This window comes from Panthera tigris, chromosome B1 (genome assembly GCF_018350195.1).
Source record: "Panthera tigris isolate Pti1 chromosome B1, P.tigris_Pti1_mat1.1, whole genome shotgun sequence".
In the NCBI taxonomy this organism is placed as follows: Eukaryota; Metazoa; Chordata; class Mammalia; order Carnivora; family Felidae; genus Panthera; species Panthera tigris.
In genome coordinates this window covers 49541475-49555344 of record NC_056663.1, presented here as the reverse complement: position 1 = coordinate 49555344, position 13870 = coordinate 49541475, and the positions used below count along the sequence as shown (strand labels likewise).

General features: G+C 39.6%; 1 pseudogene; it reads left to right on the top strand.

The window, feature by feature from the left end:
• The first annotated feature begins 11670 nt into the window (after positions 1–11670).
• Positions 11671–13194, top strand: LOC102965860 (annotated as a pseudogene).
• The last annotated feature ends 676 nt before the right edge of the window (positions 13195–13870 follow it).

Here is a 13870-nt window from a genome sequence, read left to right as displayed (position 1 = left end):
TACTGTTGTGTCTTCAGCTGTGCACATTTTCACACAACAATTGTACCCATAGCACTTACGCCTGGGGGAAGTCCTGTAATTCCAACTGTTTCTTTGGCCAGTTGAGGAATGTAAAACTGTATATTTCCCAGGCAAGGATGTATTCAGGTGCAGAAGGTGAGAGGGTATGTTGGTACCCTACGGCTACTCTATCAAACTATTACAAACTTGGTAATCTAAAATAACAGAACTTTGTTCTCTTACAATTCTGGAGGTTGGAAGTTTGAAATCTATTAGGGTTGTGCTCCTGTAGGGGCCCTAGCAGAGTCCATTTCTTGACACTTCCTGCATTCTTGGGCTTGGGGTTGCCTCACCCCAGTCTCTGCTTTCATCTTCACATCATCCTCTCCTCTGTGTGTCTGTGTCTTCCCTTTTGTCCATATTTTTTTAATGTTTATTTATTTGAGAGAGAGAGACAGAGAGAATGGAGGAAGGGCAAAGAGAGAGGGAGACACAGAACTCGAAGCAGGCTCCAGGCTCCGAGCTGTCAACACAGAGTCTAATAATACAGGGCTCGAACTCACAAGTGGTGAGATCATGACCTGAGCCAAAGTCGGACGCTTAACCGACTGAGCCACCCAGGCGCCCCTCCCTTCTGTCTGTCTGAAATCTCCCTCTGCGTTTTTCTTGCAAAAACACCTGTGGCTGGATTTAGGGCCCACCTGAAAAACCCTCATTTCAAGATCCTTAATTATATCTGCAAAACCCTTTGTTCCAAATAAGGTCACAGTCACAGGTTCCAGATTTGATATAGATGTCTTTTGAAGGGTCACTGTTTTACCCCACCACAGAGGACTAAGAATGACTTTAAACTGAATAACTTGTAGATATTTTCTCATTAGCTTCATGCTTTGATGTTTGGGATGCAGCAAGATCTTTGTAGACTCACATACTAGACAGTTCCTGGGAAAGTACACAGTTATGTAACTAATATAAGCACTATAATTCTGATGATTTCTCCAATTCTGACAGTGAAATCTCACTGATTATAAATATTTTGTAATATGTGTGATTTCTAGGACTCACAGTATGCAAAAAGGAAACCCTTCATTGTTTCCCTTTAATTTCTATCTCAAGCTTCATTTACCTGACTGAAATTCAATCAAGCCACTTCGAAAAACTCAACCTCTTCAGTGATTTCTCAGTCCTTTAAGACTTAAAGTTAGTTAAGGATTTCTCCCACTCTGCTTTCTTGTCTGCAGGATTGATTCTAAATTCTCAGCTTAGGCATGCCAAAGAATGTAATTGTTTTGTTAGCTTTCAAATCCATACTACCTGCATGGAAAACCAGCATCCTTACTTAGTAGCTGTGCAATCTGGGTGCTGCAGATTGGGTTCCCAGGGAGCAGACTATGAGATGTGAGAGATGTTTGCTAAGGAGTGCCTTTAGGGTCAATACTGTTGAAGGGTGGTGTAGGGAGCAGGAGTGGACACAGGAAGATGTCCAACTGAGATGCAGGCTCAGTGACGGCTTTGGTCAACCCCACAGAGAGCTCTGGAGCTAGGAAAGCCTTCAGAGCTGCCCCAAGTTGAGCCCAGATAGCCAGATCTTTATACTGTCGCTGGCTAATCATTGGATGTAAGCTGCCCTGGGAAGAGATGTGATCTCTGGCAAAGCAGCTCTCTGCAGTTGAGGCAGAGTCCCTTAAGGGGCTGACAGTTGAAAGCTAACTGCCAATAGCCACCCAGTAGGTGCAGATCTAGGTGATGATTTACAGGGTCCACTACAGCCCATTGCGCTGCTTGGAAACACTTTCCCATCTATGCATGGGATGCCAGTGTACTTCTCCTCCTGGGGGAAATTTATAAGGGGAATGTTTCTGGGAGGAACTACAACACTACTTCTGAACTGGCCTCCGGGCCATGCTGACACTCATCATCTCCCTCTTCTGCTCTCCGTTCTAGGTTACCCTCAAACTCAGCTAGCACCTTTGCTGGTCCCAGTGGCTACCCTGGTAGCATAACACAGACTCTCACCTCTAAGGGGGTCTGAGCCCTTGTCACCAAATCCCACTCAGGCTGGGATTCCTGCACTTGTCCATTTTTGTTCGTTTGTTCTTTCTTTTTCTTCTTTCATTTTTTCAAGTTTTTATTTAAATTCCTGTTAGTTAATATACAGTGTAATATAGTTTCAGGTGTAGAATTTAGTGATTCATCACTCACATACAACACCCAGTGCTCATCACAAGTGCCCTTCTTAATGCCTATCACCCATCTAGCCCACCCCCCTCCCCAGTAACCCTCAGTTTTTTCTCTGTAACTAAGAGTCTGGTTTGCCTCTCTTTTTTTCCTTTTCCCCCTATATTCATTTGTTTTATTTTCTAAATTCCACATATGAGTGAAATCATATGATATTTGTCTTTCTCTGACTGACTTATTTCACTTAGCATAATACTCTAGCTCCATCCATGGCATTGCAAATGGCAAGGTTTCATTCTTTTTGATGGCTAATATTCCGTTGTGTGTGTATATATATATATATATATATATATATATATATATACAACGTATATATACATGCATATATACACCACATCTTCTATATCCGTTCATTAGTTGAAGGACATTTGGGCTCTTTCCAGTGTTTGGGTGTTGTTAATAAGGCTGCTATAAACATCAGAGTGCATGTATCCCTTTGAATCAGTATTTTTGTATCCTTTGAGTAAATAACTAGTAGTGCAATTGCTGGATTGTAGGGTTTTATTTTTAACTTTTGGAGGAATATCCATACTGTTTTCCAGAGTGGCTGCACCAGTTTGCATTCCCACCAACAGCGTAAGAGGGTTCCCCTTTCTCCACATCCTTGCCAACATCTGTGTTTCCTGTGTTTGTTTCCTGTGTTTCCTGTGTTCGGGGTCTTTTGTACTTCCACACAAATTTTAGGATTGTTTGTTCTAGCTCTGTGAAAAATGCTGGTGGTATTTTGATAGGGATTGCATTAAATGTGTAGATTGCTGTGGGTAGGATAGACATTTAAAAATGTTTGTTCTTGCAATTCTAAAATTCATATGGAACCACAAAAGGCCCGAATAGCCAAAGTAATTTTGAAGAAGAAGACCAAAGCAGGAGGCATCACAATCCCAGACTTTAGCCTCTACTACAAAGCTGTAATCATCAAGACAGCATGGTATTGGCACAAAAACAGACACATAGACCAATGGAATAGAATAGAAACCCCAGAACTAGACCCACAAACGTATGGCCAACTCATCTTTGACAAAGCAGGAAAGAACATCCAATGGAAAAAAGACAGTCTCTTTAACAAATGGTGCTGGGAGAACTGGACAGCAACATGCAGAAGGTTGAAACTAGACCACTTTCTCACACCATTCACAAAAATAAACTCAAAATGGATAAAGGACCTGAATGTGAGACAGGAAACCATCAAAACCCTAGAGGAGAAAGCAGGAAAAGACCTCTCTGACCTCAGCCGTAGCAATCTCTTACTCAACACTTCCCCAAAGGCAAGGGAATTAAAAGCAAAAATGAATTGCTGGGACCTTATGAAGATAAAAAGCTTCTGCACAGCAAAGGAAACAACCAACAAAACTAAAAGGCAACCAACGGAATGGGAAAAGATATTCGCAAATGACATATTGGACAAAGGGCTAGTATCCAAAATCTATAAAGAGCTCACCAAACTCCACACCCGAAAAACAAATAACCCAGTGAAGAAATGGGCAGAAAACATGAATACACACTTCTCTAAAGAAGACATCCGGATGGCCAACAGGCACATGAAAAGATGCTCAACGTCGCTCCTTATCAGGGAAATACAAATCAAAACCACACTCAGATATCACCTCACGCCAGTCAGAGTGGCCAAAATGAACAAATCAGGAGACTATAGATGCTGGCGAAGATGTGGAGAAACGGGAACCCTCTTGCACTGTTGGTGGGAATACAAATTGGTGCAGCCACTCTGGAAAGCAGTGTGGAGGTTCCTCACAAAATTAAAAATAGACCTACCCTATGACCCAGCAATAGCACTGCTAGGAATTTACCCAAGGGATACAGGAGTACTGATGCATAGGGGCACTTGTACCCCAATGTTTATAGCAGCACTCTCAGCAATAGCCAAATTATGGAAAGAGCCTAAATGTCCATCAACTGATGAATGGATAAAGAAATTGTGGTTTATATACACAATGGAGTACTACATGGCAATGAGAAAGAACGAAATATGGCCCTTTGTAGCAACGTGGATGGAGCTGGAGAGTGTGATGCTAAGTGAAATAAGCCATACAGAGAAAGACAGATACCATATGTTTTCACTCTTATGTGGATCCTGAGAAACTTAACAGAAACCCATGGGGCAGGGGAAGGAAAAAAAAAAAAAGAGGTTAGAGTGGGAGAGAGCCAAAGCATAAGAGACTGTTAAAAACTGAGAACAAACTGAGTGTTGATGGGGGGTGGGAGGGAGGGGAGGGTGGGGGATGGGTATTGAGGAGGGCACCTTTTGGGATGAGCACTGGGTGTTGTATGGAAACCAATTTGACAATAAATTTCATATATTGAAAAAAAAAGTTTTTTCTTCCAATCTCACATCTGTCGGAATGGCTAAAATGTTTTCAATCCATGAGCATGGAATGTCTTTCCATTTCTTTGTGTCATCTTGACTTGTTTTTTATCAGTGTTTTATATTTTTCAGAGTACAGATCTTTGATCACTTTGGCTAAGTTTATTTCTAGGTATCTTAAGGTTTTTGGTACAACTGTAAATGGGATTGATTCCTTTATTTCTCTTTCTGCTGCTTCATTTTTGGTGTATAGAAATGCAACAGATTTCTGTACATTGATTTTGTATCCTGTGACTTTACTGAATTTGTGTATCAGTTCTAGCAATTTTTTGGTGGAGTCTTTTGTGTTTTCTACATAGAATATCATGTCATCTATAAATAGTGACAGTTTGATTTCTTCCCTGCTGATTTGGATATCTTTTATTTCTTTTTTTTCAATATATGAAATTTATTGTCAAATGGTTTCCATACAACACCCAGTGCTCATCCCAAAAGGTGCCCTCCTCAATACCCATCACCCACCTTCCCCTCCCTCCCACCCCCCATCAACCCTCAGTTTGTTCTCAGTTTTTAAAAGAGTCTCTTATGCTTTGGCTCTCTCCCACTCTAACCTCTTTTTTTTTTTTCCTTCCCCTCCACCATAGGTTTCTGTTAAGTTTCTCAGGATCCACATAAGAGTGAAAACATATGGTATCTGTCTTTCTCTGTATGGCTTATTTCACTTAGCATCACACTCTCCACCTCCATCCACGTTGCTACAAAGGGCCATATTTCATTCTTTCTCATTGCCATGTAGTACTCCGTTGTGTATATAAACCACAATTTCTTTATCCATTCATCAGTTGATGGACATTTAGGCTCTTTCCATAATTTGGCTATTGTTGAGAGTGCTGCTATAAACATTGGGGTACAAGTGCCCCTATGCATCAGTACTCCTGTATCCCTTGGGTAAATTCCTAGCAGTGCTATTGCTGGGTCATAGGGTAGGTCTATTTTTAATTTTGTGAGGAACCTCCACACTGTTTTCCAGAGTGGCTGCACCAATTTGCATTCCCACCAACAGTGCAAGAGGGTTCCCATTTCTCCACATCTTCGCCAGCATCTATAGTCTCCTGATTTGTTCATTTTGGCCACTCTGGCGTCAGGTGATATCTGAGTGTGGTTTTGATTTGTATTTCCCTGATGAGGAGCGATGCCGAGCATCCTTTCATGTGCCTGTTGGCCATCCGGATGTCTTCTTTAGAGAAGTGTCTATTAATGTCTTCTGCCCATTTCTTCACTGGCTTATTTGTTTTTCGGGTGTGGAGAGCTCTTTATAGATTTTGGATACTAGCCCTTTGTCCAATATGTCATTTGCGAATATCTTTTCCCATTCCGTTGGTTGCCTTTTAGTTTTGTTGGTTGTTTCCTTTGCTGTGCAAAAGCTTTTTATCTTCATAAGGTCCAGTAGTTCATTTTTGCTTTTAATTCCCTTGCCTTTGGGGATGTGTCAAGTAAGAAATTGCTACGGCTGAGGTCAGAGAGGTCTTTTCCTGCTTCTTTTATTTCTTGGTGTTGTCTAATTGCTGAGGCTAGGACTTCCAGTGCTCTGATAATAGTGGTGAGAGTGGACATCCCTGTTAATTTCCTGACTGTAGAGGAAAAGCTCATAGTTTTTCCCCATTGAGGATCATATTAGCTGTGGGTCTTTTGTATGGCCTTTATGATGTTGAGGTATGTTCTCTGTACCCCTACTTTGTTGAGGGTTTTAATCAAGAATGGATAATGTACTTTGTCAGATGCTTTTTTTCTGCATCTATTGAGAAGTTCATATGGTTCTTATTCTTTCTTTTATTAATGTGGTATATTACACTGATTGATTTGTGAATATTGAACCACCTTTGCAATGCAAGAATAAATTCCCCTTGATCGTGGTGAATGATTCTTTTAATGTATGTTGGATTCAATTTGTTAGTATTTTGTTGAGAAATTTTGCATTCATGTTCATTGGGGATATTGGCCTTTAGTTTTCTTTTTTAGTGGAGTCTTTGTCTCGTTTTGGGATCAGGGTAAATGCTGGCCTCGTAGAATGAGTTTGGAAGTTTCCTTTCATTTCTATTTTTTGGAATAGTTTGAGAAAAATAGGTATTAACACCTCTTTAAATGTTTGGTAGAATACCCCTGTGAAGCCATCTGGCCCTGGACTTCTGTTTGTTGGGAGATTTTTGATTACTGATTCAATTTCTTTGCTGGTTATCGGTCTGTTCAAGTTTTCTGTTTCTTCCTATTTCAGCTTTGGTAGTTTATATGTTTCTAGGAATCTATAAATTTGTTCTAGATTACCCAATTTGTTGGCATATAATTTTTCATAATATTCTCTTATAATTTGTTTGTATTTCTGTGGTGGTGTTTGTTATTTTTCCTCTGTTATTAGTGATTTTGTTTATTTGGGTTCTTTCTCTTTTATTTTTGATGAGTCTGGTTAGGAGTTTTTTAATTTTATTAATTTTTTCAAAGAACCAGCTCCTGGTTTCATTGATTTGTTCTACTGTTTTTATAGTTTCTATATCATTTATTTCTACTCTAATCTTTATTATTTCCTTTCTCCTGCTGGCTTTAGGCTTCAATTGTTGCTCTTTCTCTAGCTCTTTAGGTGTAAGGTTAGGTTATATATTTGAGATTTTTCTTGCTTCTTGAGGTAGGCCTGTATTGCTATATATGTCACTCTTATGACTGTTTTGCTGCATCCCAAAGGTTTTTGACTCATATTTTAATTTTCATTTATTTCCATGTATTTAAAAAATTTCTGGTTTAATTTCTTGGTTGACCCATTCATTCTTTTTTTTTTTATTTAAAAATTTTTTTTTAATGTTTATTTATTTTTGAGAGTGAGAGAGATAGAACACAAGTGGGGGAGGGGCAGAGAGAGAGAGAGGGAGACACAGAATCTGAAGCAGGCTCCAGGCTCTGAGCTGTCAGCATAGAGCCTGATGTATGGCTTGAACTCACAAACTGCAAAATCACAACCTGAGCCAAAAATCGGACGCTCAACTGACTGAGCCACCCAGGCACCCCACCCCCATTCATTCTTTAGTAGGATGTTCTTTAACCTCCATGTGTTTGTGGCCTTTCCAATTTTTTTCTAGTTTCATAGCATTGTGGTCAGAAAATATGCATGGTATGATCTCAATCCTTTTGTACTTGTTGAGGCCTTATTTGTGACTTAGTATGTGATCTATTCTGAGAATGTTCCCTGTGCACTCAAAAAGAATGTGTTTTCTGCTGCTTTAGGAAGAAATGTTCTGAATATATCTGTTAAGTACATCTCGTCTAGAGTGTCATTCAAAGCCCTTGTTTCCTTGTTGATTTTCTGCTTAGAATATCTGTTCCCTGATGTAAATGGGGTATTAAAGTTCCCCACTGTTATTGTATTATTATCAATGAGTTTCTTTATGTTTGTGATTAATTGATTGATATATTTGGGTGTTTTAAGTTGGGGGCATAAATAATTATAATTGTTAGATCTTCTTGTTGGATAGACCCCTTTATTAAGATGCAGTGCCCTTCTTCATCTCTTGTTACAATCTTTGGTTTAAAACCTGATTTGTCTGATATAAATATGGCTACTCTGGTTTTCTTTTGACATCCATTTGCATGATAAATATTTCTCCATCCTCTCACATTCAATCTGCAGATGTCTTTAGGTCTAAAATGAATCTCTTGGAGTGCCTGGGTGGCTCAGTCAGTTAAGCATCCTACTTTGGCTCAGGTCATGATCTCACGGTTCATGAGATTGAGCCCCGCATCAGGCTCTGTGCTGACAGTTCAGAGCCAGGAGCCTGCTTCCAATTCTGTGTCTCCCTCTCTCTCTCTGCTCCTCCCCCACTCACTCTCTGTCTCTTTTTCTCAAAAATAAATAAACATTAAAAAAAATTTTTTAAATGAATCTCTTTTAGGCAGCAAATAGTTGGACCTTGTTTTTTTTTAATCCATTTTGACACCTTATGACTTTTGATTGAAGCATTTAGTCCGTTTAAATTCAGAGTAATGATATGAATTTAGTGCCATTTAATTACTTGTTTTGTCATTGTCTCTGGATATTTTCTCTGTTCCTTCTAGTATTTGTTGCTTTTGGTCTTTCTTTTGCACTCAGAGTCCCCTTTAATATTTTGTGCAGGGCTGGTTTAGTGGTCATAAACTACTTTAGTTTTTCTTTGTCTGGGAACTCTTTATCTCTTCTTCTATTCTGAATGATAGCTTTGTTGGATAGAGTATTCTTGGCTGCAGATTTTTCCCATTCAGCACACATGACATATCATGCCACTCCCTTCTGGCATGTCAAGTTTCTGTGGACAGATCTGTTTCTAGCCTTACTGGTCTTCCCCTACAAGTTAGGGACTTCTTTTGTCTTGCTGATTTTAGGATTTTTTTTAAATCTCTATATTTTGCAAATTTAATCGCAATATGTCTTGGCATTGGCCTGTTTTTATTGATTTTGATAGGAATTCTCTGTGCCTCCTGGATTTGGAAGTCTGTTTCCTTACCCAGATTGGGGAAGTTTTCAGCTCTAATTTCCTCAAATAAATCTTCTGCCCCCATTTCTCTCTTTTCTTCTTTTGAGACCCCTATAACACAAATGTTATTACATTTCATGGAGTCATTGAGTTCCCTGAGTCTACTTTCATGATCCAAGATTTTCTTTCCCTCTTTTGATCAACTTCATTATTTTCTATAATTCTATCTTCTATATTACTTATTCATTCCTCATTGTGGTCAGTTTTGTATCATGGTTATTGCATTTTTCATTTTGGCCTGATTGGTTTTAAGCTCTTTTATCTCTGTGGTAAGGGTATCTCTGATGCCTTCTATGCTTTTCTCCACTTGATCTTAGCCAAAAGGCCGAGAAGCGATTCTATGCTTTTCTCAAGTCTAGCTACTATTAAGATTGTTGCTTTAAATCAATCTAGGTATGTTGGATTAGGCATACTACTTATATCTGTTTTGATTAAATCCCTGGCCATGACCTTTTCTTGTTCTCTTTTGGGATGAATTTCTCTGTCTTTGCATCTTATCTAGGTCTCTGTATTCTTCTGTGTGTTAGGAAAGCCTGTTATGTTTCTTGATCCTGAGAGTAATGGCTTTATGAAGAAGAAGTTATATAATATCCACACTTATAGGTTATATAATGCCTAGCACTTCAGGAAGTGTCTCTGGTGTACGTTGTGTGCATTCTGCTATTGTGTTATTGCTGCTCTATTCCTCAGGTCAGTCCTCTGCAGAGTTTATCCTTGCTGATGGTGGGGAATGTTTGGATCATGGCCAGAGTATGGTGTGTTTTAACTAGGTGTGCTCTGGTATAATTGTTAAAAGAGATATGATACTATTTCCACTAGAGTTGAAACTTTGGAGAATTCTATGGTCAGTAGACGTTGCATGTGGGAGTTTGTGCTGGTCTTCTGGGGGAAGGGACCCACTGCACTGGTTCTTAGGCACACTTGCCCAAGAAAAGCATTGCCAGGATAGTACAGAGGGGTGGGAATAGGTTTAGTGTAAGCAGATTAAGCAGCCAATGTTGGCACTGTCCTGTTTACTGAAGTTAATTTATGCTGAGGGGCAGGGGAGAGAAATGGTGCTAGCCAGCTCCTTTGTCCCTGGAGAGGCAATGCCACCTCTCTCAGATGTGCTCCAAGAAGGAGGAATCTTCTCTCCAAGTGCATCTCAGACGATCCTCAGATGATTATGCCTACTGCCCCCAGGTTACTTGCCTGCCTTCTCTACAGGAGCACTGCAGCACCTTCAGGGCTCTACACCAGGACTTCTAAAACTACAGCTTTTAGATTTAGATTTAGATTTAGATTTAGATTTAGATTTAGATTTAGATTTAGGTTTAGATTTAGATTTTATGGTTGCAAAAACTCATAAAAATCAGCCCCTCTTATTTTCCCAGTCAATGACTTTGTGGAAGTGTTTTCCTTGTGTGATCCTTTGTGCACTCCTCTCTCCTTTCTCTCTTTTCTCTCTCCATGACCAGGGCTCTCTCCCCTCTGCAGCACCCACAATCCATTTCTCCCCCAAAACATGTCTCCACACCTCCTACCTTCCATGATGTGGCCTCTTTTCTCCCTCTAGGTGTGCAGTTTGTTCTGTCAGTCCTCAGTTTCATTTGTTGGGTATTTAGAATGATTTGTTATTTATTTAGCTGTGTTCAAAGAACAAGCAAGCCCAGGGTCCTTCTACTACTCCATCACCTTAGCTCCCACCCACTCTTGTCCATTTTCTATCCAAACTGAACAAAGGAAATACACCCAAATGGATCCTTTCTCCCTCCATTTTATCACAGCAGACATATCCTACTAATGATCAGTGTCAATTAGCCTGCCAGACCAAAACCAGATAAGAACACCACAAAAAAGAAAATTACGGGCTAATTAATGTCTCTGATGAATATAGATGCAAAATCCTAACAAAATATTAGCAAACTGAATTCAACAATACATTAAATAGCTCATACACCATGATCAAGTGAAATTTATTCCAGGGATGCAAAGATGGTTCAACAAATCAATCAACATGATGTACTACATTAACAATAAAATGAAGGATAAAAATCACATGATTATCTCAATATATGAAGAACAGCATTTGACAAAATTCAACATTCATTTATGATAAAAACTCAACAAAATGGATATATAGGAATGTACCTCAAGATAATAAAGACCATATATGATAAGCCCACAGCTAACATGCAAAATGGTGAAAAGCTGAAAGCTTTTCCTCTAGTTAGGAACAAGACAAGGATGCCCACTCTCACTACTTTTATTTAACACAGTATTGGAAATCCTCATCAGAGAAATTAAGCAAGAAAAAGAAATAAAAGGCATCCAAATCAGAAAGGATGGCATGATTTACAGATGACATGGTTTTATATATAGAAATCCATAAAAACTCCATGAAAAAACTGTCAGAACTATTCAACAAATTCATAGTATAGTCACAGGATACAAAATCAATATATAAAATCTACTGTTTCTATACACTAACACTGAGCCATCTATCAGAAAGAGAAATTAAGAAAACAATCTTAATTGCATCAAAAAGAATAAAATACCCATTTGAACGGCTGAAGCAAGATGCGTCAGAGTCAGAGTGGTGATCATGGCCCTGGAGGTGGCAAGAAGGATGACAAGGACAACAAAAAGAAATATGAACTTCCTGGGGCGCCTGGGTGGCTCAGTGGGTTAAGTGTCTGACTTTAGCTCAGGTCATGATCTCGCAGTTCATGAGTTCAAGTCCCACATCGGGCTCTGTGCTGACAGCTCAGAGCCTGGAGCCTGCTTCGGATTCTGTGTCTCCCTCCCAACTCATGCTCTCTCTCTCTCTCTCAAAAATAAATAAACATAAAAAAGAAATAGGAACGTTCTGTACCAACTAGAGCGGGGAAAAAGAAGAAGAAAACAAAGGGACCAGATGCTGCCAGCAAGCTGCCACTGGTGACACCTCACACTCTGCTGGTTAAAATTACTGAAGTTAGAATTAAAGACTGTGTTCTCATGGAGGAAGAATTCATTAGAATTCATGAACAAATGAAGCCTTTAGAAGAAAATCAAGAGGAGGAAAGATCAAAAGTGGGTGATCTGAGGGGGACCCCAAAGTTGGTAGGAACGTTGGAAGGGATCATTGATGACAACCATGTGGATCATCGTGTCCACATCTGTGGGCTCAGAACACTATGTCAGCATTCTTTACTTTGTAGACAAGGATCTGCTGGAACCAGGCTGCCAGTCCTTCTCAACCACAAGGTGCATGCCATCATAGGGGTGCTCATGGATGACATGGATCCCTTAGTCACAGTAATGAAGTTAGAAAAGGTCCCCCAGGAAATCTACGCTGATACTGTGGGTTGGACAGCCAAATCCAAGAAATTAAGGATCTGTGGAGCTTCCTCTCACTCATCCTGAATATTATGAAGAGATGGGTATAAAGCCCCCAAAGAGGGCCATTCTCTAAGGTCCACCTGGTACAAGTAAAACCTTATTAGCCAAAGCAGTAGCAAACCAAACCTTAGTCACTGCCCTAAGAGTGGTTGGCTCTGAACTTATTCAGAAGTACCTAGGTGATGGGCCCAAACTCGTTTGGGAATTGTTTCAAGTTGCAGAAGAACACGTGCCATCCATTATGTTTTTTGATGAAATTGATGCTATTGGAATAAAAAGATAGGACTCAAATTCTGGTGGTGAGAGAGAAATTTAATGAACAATGTTGGAACTGTGGAACCAGTTGGATGGATTTGATTCAAGGAATGATGTGAAAGTTATCATAGCCACAAACTGAATAGAAACTTTGGATCCAGCACTTATCAGACCAGGCAACATTGACAGGACAAATGAGTTCCCCGGCCAGATGAAAAGATTATGAAGCACATCTTTCAGATCCAGATAAGCAGGATGACGCTGGCTGATGATGTAACCCTGGATGACTTGATCATGGCTAAAGATGACCTCTCTGGGGCCGGCATCAAGGCAATCTGTACAGAAGCTGGTCTGATGGCCTTGAGAGGCCATAGAATGAAAGTAGCAAATGAAGACTTCAAAAAATCTAAAGAAACTGTTTTTTATAAAAAACAAGAAGGTACCCCTGAGGGGCTCTACCTGTAGCAACCACATTTGCCTTCAAGGAAGTGGTCGGGAGTGTCCCGACTCTTTAGAGGGATGAGGTTGGGGAAGTTGTCCAGAGGAACCCATGTTCCAGTTGATCTTTCTTAGCAAAACCTCCTGTGTATATTTCTAAGTGTTGTGTGTAGAATGCCCACGAGGCTGCCTTCATCTGTTGGCCACATGCAGTGCCCTCCCCCCAATAAAGTGAGCTCCTCCTAAAATAAATAAATAAATAAATAAATAAATAAATAAAACCTAAGAATAAATTTAACCAAGGAGATGAAAAACCTATACACTGAAAATTATAAGACATTGATGAAAGAAATTGAAGAAGACACACATAAATGGAAAGATATTCCATGCTTATGGATCAGAAAAATTAATATTGTTAATATATCTATGTTACTCAGAGCAATCTACAGATTCAGTGCGATCTCTATCAAAATTCCAAAAGCATTTTACACAGAACTGGAACAATCTTATAACTTATATGAAACGAGAAAAGACCCCAAATAGATAATGAAATCTTGGGTAACAAAGCAGGAGGCATCATGATACCTATTTTTGAACTAAATGACACAACTGTAGTAATGAAAACTGTATGATATTGGCAGAAAAACAGACACATAGATCAACTGAACAGAATAGAAAAACCTCGAAATAACCCACATAGATG